This window comes from Alligator sinensis, unplaced genomic scaffold (genome assembly GCF_000455745.1).
Source record: "Alligator sinensis unplaced genomic scaffold, ASM45574v1 scaffold221_1, whole genome shotgun sequence".
In the NCBI taxonomy this organism is placed as follows: Eukaryota; Metazoa; Chordata; order Crocodylia; family Alligatoridae; genus Alligator; species Alligator sinensis.
The window spans coordinates 1,144,287-1,152,652 of NW_005841948.1; the positions used below are offsets into that span (position 1 = coordinate 1,144,287).

Consider the following 8,366-nt stretch of genomic DNA (forward strand, 5'->3'; position numbering starts at 1 on the left):
TAGTGCACATTTATTTAGTACTTGCTAATACAAGTACTAAATAAATGCGCACTAACAACTCTGCAGTAGCATCTCATGTAGACGCACTCAATATGTTAATAAATGTTCCTTCCTCTACAAGTCAACTCATCTATTGCCATGCCTGAAAACGTGGAGGCTTGGCAAGCAAAAAAGTTGTGGGGACAATGTTTCCAGCATGAGATATTCAAGGTAGAATTTTCCAGATTGTGTAAAAGTTAATAATATAATGAACTGGCACAATGGGTCTTTGATCAAAGGGCAAGCAATATGTAGCACAGGCCCCAAGATCTCCCTTGACCAACTTAGTCATAGAAATGGCACAGACTTTGGGGCCATAGCCCCTCGATCATAAGCAAGAGTGTTTTCTTTCCAATTCAGCATATGTGGATGTTTTCTCTCCCTTGCAGTAGCACATGTTCCAACACAAAAAAATTTTCTCGAGTTGTTTTTGAATCAATCTGAATGATCACAAAAATTGCCCCTAGTATTTCCCATCTTTAAACCAATCAAAAACATGCATAAAAGTCTGAGAGCAGAAACCAAAATGTACTGGTACTACAAAGCTAAAACACATCCATATCATTTCTGTATTTTTGTACATTTTTAATTTCTTCAATTGCTTAACACATTAAAACACATTTTGATATTGTTCTTATCATCATGCACTCCTCTGAGATTTTCTCAGTTTAACATTTTGCTTATTATAAACCACTAGGATAATTCATGTTTTGAAATGGAACATTTTAATCCATGCATAATTTAAAAACTTTAGCTAGTCAACATTCAAAACTATGGTTCTCAACAACGAATGCAGTTTGTAGAAAAAAAGAATATATAAAATATGCCTGTCCATTTTTGACAGATATTTTTAAAATATTTGTAAGTTAACATGAAAGTAATTTTGCATCCATGTGGCTCAAGCTAAGCTAGTGGGCTCTGATATTTTGGCCACCTGCCCACAAATAACATCTTGTCATTTTTAACCCACAATGGCAGATGAAATGCTAACCAAATTACTACCAAAATATTAACATGGACAGTTCTTTTTTTTTTTTTTTTTTTACAATTTGTGAAAGCCACTGAAAAGCATTTAACAGAAAACTAGAAGTACAAACAAGAATTTGCAATTCAGAGCTTTACGTGGATTTAGCTAATTATATGCTGTTCATCCTAATGACCACATGAGGTGAGGCAAAAAACACAAAGGCAGCAGTAACAGGTTTCTGAATAGGGCCCTATCATCCATGTAAATTGCAAATTAAAGGCCAGCATATGTTCTCAAAATAGAAATTAGTACTGGAATGAATGGTAAATTCAAACAAGAGAAAATCAAGGAACCAGGGTGATGAAAGATGTGGAAAGTTGGTCACTTATTGCTCCCTCATGGCAGTAATATAGTGCATAAAATAACATATCATGGTTAGTTTGAAGGGGCAGAAGGGAAAAAAAAGTCAGATAGTAACAGTCTTTTATATTTCAACATTTCCAATTATATTAGATGCAAGGCCTATTGCAATAGCTTTCTTTGGTTGAATTATTATTCTTCCTGCACCCAAACCAGAATACCTATTACTTACATCTAGAAGTAAGTCATCTAACATTTTACAAATGTCTGCAATATATATTTCTTCCGTTCTGCAGCTTGTCATACTCCGGTGAGAATATAAATGTTATGCAGTAGTTTGTCACAGGTAGGTCAAAGAAAGAAAAAATATGTTTCCCATTTCCTGAATAACCTCAATCCCTGGATGTTGACCCTTTCCCATTGGGACAGCATGCTGGCCTCTATTACACAGCTGCTATTCTGCTCCATCTAGTAAGATGTTTTTTTACAGTGCTGTGTTGTAACAGTAAACTGAAAGTTACTCTGCTAGAAAAGTGGAACAGATGTAATAAGGACTAATCAGCTCAGTGTGCACAGCCATAGTTTCAGGTTAAAAGCACAGAAAGCAAACGGTAGAGAATCACAAGTGGAAACGTGATAAAGCCCACCCAGGAAAAGAAAAGGAAAACAACAGAAAGAGGAAAGAAAAAGGTGAAAATATTGTCAGAGAAGGAAGAAAAAGATGTTTAGATCCTTGGAGTAGGGACTATTCTTTACTCTGTGTTTGTTCAGTTTCATACAATGAGTACTGACTAGGGCCTTGAGGTGCTACCATAATATACAAATTAAATAATCATGCCAATAGCTTACTTAATCACTTTTGAATGCAACAAGATTACAGTTAGCTCCAAGAAACTACTCTCTTTTATTGACTTCTGTATAGCAATCTATAGCTAGGGCTCCTGTAACTTTTAGCAGCAGCGAAAGGGTTAAATAAAGAGTACTAGAAGACTGATGGTAAGTTGAGCAAGTAAAAGACAAGCAGGAAGAGGAAACCATCTTTATCTATTTCAACTTTGAAGTTATCCTGGGCATTTTCAAATACCATATTTACCTGAATCCCAGACAACTTTGAATTTAAGACAACCTCCCCATAATTAGATTCTATACTCTAAATTCTATAAACTTAGTTATAATTCTCCAAGTATACTGTCTAATATTTGGACAGTCATCTTAAATTCAATTTCCCCCCACCACTGCAGCAGAGAAAGCAGGGGTGAGGGGAAGGTGGTGAGGAAAGCAGCAGTGGGGAAAACAATTGTCATTGCACAGGCAGCTTCCCCCCCTTCCCCCACCACCCCCCCCCCAGGCTAGGGACAGACATTACACATACACCAGTTTAAGTGATCAGAAACTGGTTTAAACCCATAACAGAACAGATATTCAGTGTACATAAACCAGTTTGGAAAAGGCTGAAACCAGTTTGAGATAAACCTGGTTGAATGTAGTATCAGACTTAACTGATTTGGCTCAAACCAGTTTATGCAATGTCTGTCCCACACCCCTTGCTGGTTTAAATTAAATCAGACTCCACCAGCATCCCAGCATGCTCTCTGGGCTGGGCAGGGCTCTCTGCTCCATAGTAGGGCTGGCCCCTTCCTCTCTGCTCCCTGGCTGCAGCTCCAGCAGTCTCTACAGGCATCGGCCTGGCTTCTGCTTCCTCCCATCCCCTCCCCAGTCTCTGCTAAGCAGGCATTCCCCTGTCCCTCACAGACACCTCTCAGCATTAGCTAGCAGACCACATACTGACTACCTCTGAGCTGTAGAAGGCAGGACAAAGGCAGAATCAACAGGTAGCTGGTAATGTCCTGCTGCTGTTTTCTTAATGGGGTGATAAACACTAAGTTAGAGGTGATAAACATTCCCTGCTGGGCTGCTCAGGAGGGATGGGGGGAACATCAGAACATCCTGCCAGGGCCTAGCCATGCACCCCCACCCCCTCAACTCAGCTCTGTGGAAGGGAAGGAAAGGGAAGGGAAGGGAGGGCGCCCCCCCCAACTTCTAGCCTGAACCACTGCAGGAATGTGCCTGTATTTCTGGGATGCCTGTCTGGTTACAAACTGATTTAGCTTAGCCAGGTTAGACTAACCTGCAAAGACTGAATCAATTCAGGCTTTTTTAATGTCTGTCCTAGCCCCGGTGACTGTGACCCCCCAGTGCCTGCTCCCCTGCAACCTGTCCCTTCTGCTACCTGCTCCCCCACCATTTGTTCCAAGTGCCTTCACACCCCTAGTCACTTGCCCTTTCTGCTTCCTGCCCTAGCCCACTATGGCTCTGGCTCCAGCCTGGAGCACAGAGCATATGGTGGCTCTTGCCCTAGCCAAGCACCAGTAGTGGCAGCAGCTCCAGCCCTGGCCCCAACCCTGGTTCTGGGTCAGGGTTGGAGCCAGAGCCACAGCAACTCCCTTGCTGCTGTGCAATCTCCCCCATGCTCCCTGCACCTTGCACCATGCAATCTTCTGCCTTTCCTCCACCCTGCACAACACAGTCTCCCCCATGCTCCCCATACTCTGCACCATATGACTTTTCCCTCATTTCCCTCACCACTGCAACCACACAATCTTCCCCATGCTCCCCCCACAGTCTATCCTACACTCCCCCACCCCCAATTGTGCACAATCTCCCCCCATACTCACCCCACCCCATACCACACTTGCCACCTCCCCAGCACACACATGCACACAAACACACAGACCACTTGGTCTTCCTCCAGTTGAGGCCAGAGCCAGAGTAGCCCCCAACCCTGGCCATATTTAAATCTAAGACAAGGTTTCTTTTTCCCCCATGTTGAACAAAGAATACAACTCATCTTAGATTTCAGTAAATATAGTTTTTTCTTGCGGTTGCAAACACTCTTGCTCCAAATGCCTGCCAATAACCAAGACATGAGTAGTTTCTTCAGTGCAACCAAAGCTATATATGGGCCAAGCACACCAAGAATCATCCCTCTGAGGTCCAACGATAGAGCAACACTCCTTAAATACAACTCCACCATCAACACATGGTGAAAAGAGCACTTTTAAAAGCTCTTGAACTGAGATTCTAATGACAAAGACATTACCACCAAAGCCATTCCACAGGAATCTGTTAAAGACCATTCTGCAGATCCATCAACTTATCAAGAGGCCTGGAAAGCCATTAAGCTGATGAATAACATCAAAGTCATGATGAAACTTATAAACAAGGTGGAAGCTCTCTCACCAGCTACAAAACATTATGAAAATCTGAAAAAACAAGAACAGATTCCCAGCAACTTGAGAGATGCCAAAATCATTACTATATTCAAGAAAGGCGATAGATTGGATTGCAACAATTATCATAGTATTGCGCTCCTGCCCATAGCTGGGAAGATCCTCACCAGCGTTCTCCTCAATAGACTCACTTTCCTCACTGAGGAGATTCTACCCAAGTCCCAGTGTGTTTCAGACCGCTTGAGAGATACTACAGATACTATATTCATTGCTAGACAGCTGCAGGAGAAATACTGCAAGAAACAACAAGATCTTTACATGGCCTTCACTGACATGAATAAGGCCTTTGATTCAATCAAAAGGCAGGCCCTATGGAAGATCCTAATGAGACCTGGATGCCTGCTAAAGTATGTTACCATTATCAGACTGCTTAATGGCAGCAACTATCATAAGCAATGGCTTGGAAATGGACCCATTCACTACTAGAACTAGAGTCAAGCAAGGATGTGTGATTGTACCAACCCTCTTTCCCATCTATATTGCAGCTACTCCACATCTTAGTGAAAGATTTCCATGCCAAGTCAGCATCCAGTATTGCATGGATAAGAACTTCTTGAACATCACCTGGGTACAACAAGCCCCAGATCTACCACCTCTTCTGCAGCGCACTGAGATGGACACAGGTGGCCATAACCCTTCAGCTGGGTCTAGCCACACACCTGAAGTGACCAGCCAGGGTCACTGGACCCCTCTCCTCTTCCAATACAAACCAATGACCAGGAAGGGGAAGTGTTCAGGTAACAAGATTCAACATAATTCAGGCTGCTGCATCCTTGGCTTGGGCTGCTACTGACTTCCCGAAAGACTCTCTGTCAGGAAGGGCAAGGTGGCTGAGTGGTAAAAGGCATGAATGGTTTTAAATCCCTTCTTTAATGGTTGGTGGTGGTTGGAGACTTCAGAGGCACCACCTGCCCGCTTGACCTGTTTATCTCAGGAAGTCTGCTGCTTGCCTGCAGTGCAGACACAGGGTGTCATGGAAGGACTACCAAGACCCATCTGGCCCTCTGACTACTACCCGATGCTGCTCATCCATGTGGCCACCCATGGCATTTCCTGGGGGGACCCTGAGCAGGTGAAAAGTGACTACATGGTTACGGGTACCAAAGTGAAGGGGATAGAGGATAAAGTGGTGTTCTCCTCAATCTTTCCAGTCAAGGAGAAGGGCCTGGGCAAGAGCAGATGCATTCTTCAGATCAATGCATAGCTGTGCAGATGGTGTTCCCAGCAGGGCTTTTGGCTTCTTCGACCATGGGATGTTGCTCCAAAAAAGAAAAATGGCTACAAAGAGATGGGATCTACCTGACAAAGAGAGGGAAGAGCACCTTTGCACACAGACTCACTAACCTACTGAGGAAGGATTTAAATTAGGTTTGCCGGGGATGGAGATGAAAATTCTGAGGTAAGTGGGGAAGCAGATGACCTGGAGGGGGTAACAGGGGAGGCCTTCTCATTCTTCCTTAGAAACTAGGGTAATCAGCTAGTTACCTCACATGTCTGCATGAATGTATGGTGCCTGGGAAACAAGCAAGAAGAACTGGAAGTCCTTGCTGACCACAGAACTATGATGTGAGTGGGATAGCTTGCAAGACTAGAGCACTGCCATGGACTGGCATAAATTGTTCAGGAAGGACAGGCAGGGGAGAAGAGGTGGAAGAGTTGAGCTTTATGTAAGAGAGCTGTATAATTACTCAGAGCTCCAGTATAAAACTGGACATAGACCTGTCACAGGCCCTGGTTCTTATGGGGGACTTCAATCACCCTGACATCTGCTGGGAAGGCAACACAACAGTACACAGGCAATCCAGAAAGTTTTTGGAGAGTGTTAATGACAACTTCCTGGTGCAAGTGTTGGAGGCCAGCTAGGGGCCATGCTCTTCTTGACCTTCTGTTCACAAACAAGGAAGAATTGGTGAGGAATGTAGAAGTGGTAACTTGGACAGCAGTGAGTACAAGATAATTGAGTTCAGGATCTTGAGGAAACAAAGGAAGGAGAGCAGCAGAGTAAGGACCCTGGACTTCAGAAAAGCAGACCTGGGCAGGATCCCCTAGGAGACCAGTCTAAGGCAGAATGGACTCCAGAAGAGCTGGCTGTATTGTAAAGAAACCTTACTGAGGGTATAGGAACGAACCATCCCAATGCACAGGAAGACTAGCAAATATGACAAAAGACCTGCTTGGCTTAGCAGGAAATTCTTCCGTGAGCTAAAACACTAAAAGGAAGCTTACAAGAAGTGGAAACTTGGACAAACTATTAGGCTGGGGACCAATTAGGTAAGAAGCAGCTCTGCAGAAAAAGATCTGGGAATGACAATGGACAATAATTTAAATATAAGCTAACAGTGTGCCCTTGTTGCAAAGAAGGCTAATGCCATACTGGGCTGCATTAGAAGAAGTACTGCAGGCAGATCAAGGGAAGTGATTCTTCCCCTCTATTTGGCACTGGTTAGGTCACATCTAGAGTACTAAAGTTTTGGGCCCCCCAGTACAGGAAGGATGTGGACAAACTGGAGACAATCCAGTGGAGGGCAACAAAAATGATTAGGGGACTGGTGAACATGAATTCTAAGAGGAAGCTGAGGAAGCCAGGCTTATTTAGTCTGGAGATGAGAAGATTGAGAGGGGATTTAATACCAGCCTTCAACTACCTGAAGGGTGGCTACAAAGCTAGACTGTTTTCAGTGGTGGCAGATGACAGAACAAGGAGCAGTGGTCTCAAGTTGCAGCAAGGGAAGTTTAGGTTAGATATTAGGAAAAGCTCTCATAAGGAGGGTAGTAAACCACTAGAACAGGCTACCCAGAGAGGTTGTGGAATTTCCTTCCAAGGAAGTTTTTAAGATCCAGCTATATAAAGCCTTGGCTGCGATGATCTAGTTGGGGGGGGGGGTGGTGCTGCTTTGAATAGGGGGTAGGAATAAATGACCTCTTAAGGTCCCTTCCAACCTATTAGATCAAGTCTGACCCCTGCCCCAGGCAGGAAAGAGAGCTGGGGAAAGATGCCCCCATCCAGTCTCCTCTTAAAGACCCCACAAGGTAGGGGAGAGCACCACTTCCCATGGAAGCCCATTCCAGATTCTGGCAACCCTTACCATAAACAAGTTCCTCCTGATGTCTAACCTGAATCTGCTCTCTGTCAGTTTATGGCCGTTATTTCCAGTTTCTCCATGGGGTGCCCTGTTAAACAGAGCATCTCCTATCCTGCTGTCCCTCCCTGATGAATTTGTAGATGGCCACAAGATCACTTCTCAGCCTTCTCTTGCAGAGGCTGAAGAGATTCAGGTCCCTCAATCTCTCCTTGTAGGGCCTTACCCGCAGGCCCCTAACCATATGAGTGGCCCTCCTCTGGACCCTCTCAAGGTTATCCACATCTCTCTTGAAGTGCAGCACCCAGAATTGGACGCAGTACTCCAACTGCGGCCTGACCAATGCCATAGAGGGGAATTATCACCTCCCTAGACCTGTTTGTGATGCACCTGCTAATGTATGATAGAGTACAGTTAGCTTTACTAATCACTTCATCACATTGAGGAATCATGTTCAACTTTGAGTCAATTATGACTCCCACTAGGGGGAATGCCTTACTGGATCTGGTATTGGCAACGGGGGATAACATAGTAGGGGACCTAAAGATCGGTAGCCATCTGGGGGACAGTGATCACCTCATAATAGAATTCTTCATAAGACGTCGAGTGGGTAAGGTAACTAGTAGGGTG

General features: G+C 44.3%; 1 protein-coding gene across 12 annotated transcripts in view; it reads right to left on the bottom strand.

Annotated features, from left to right (window-relative positions):
* The window catches only part of NEBL (nebulette), a 159,794-nt gene that overhangs the window by 107,599 nt on the left and 43,829 nt on the right, over window positions 1–8,366 (bottom strand). The window lies entirely within an intron of this gene.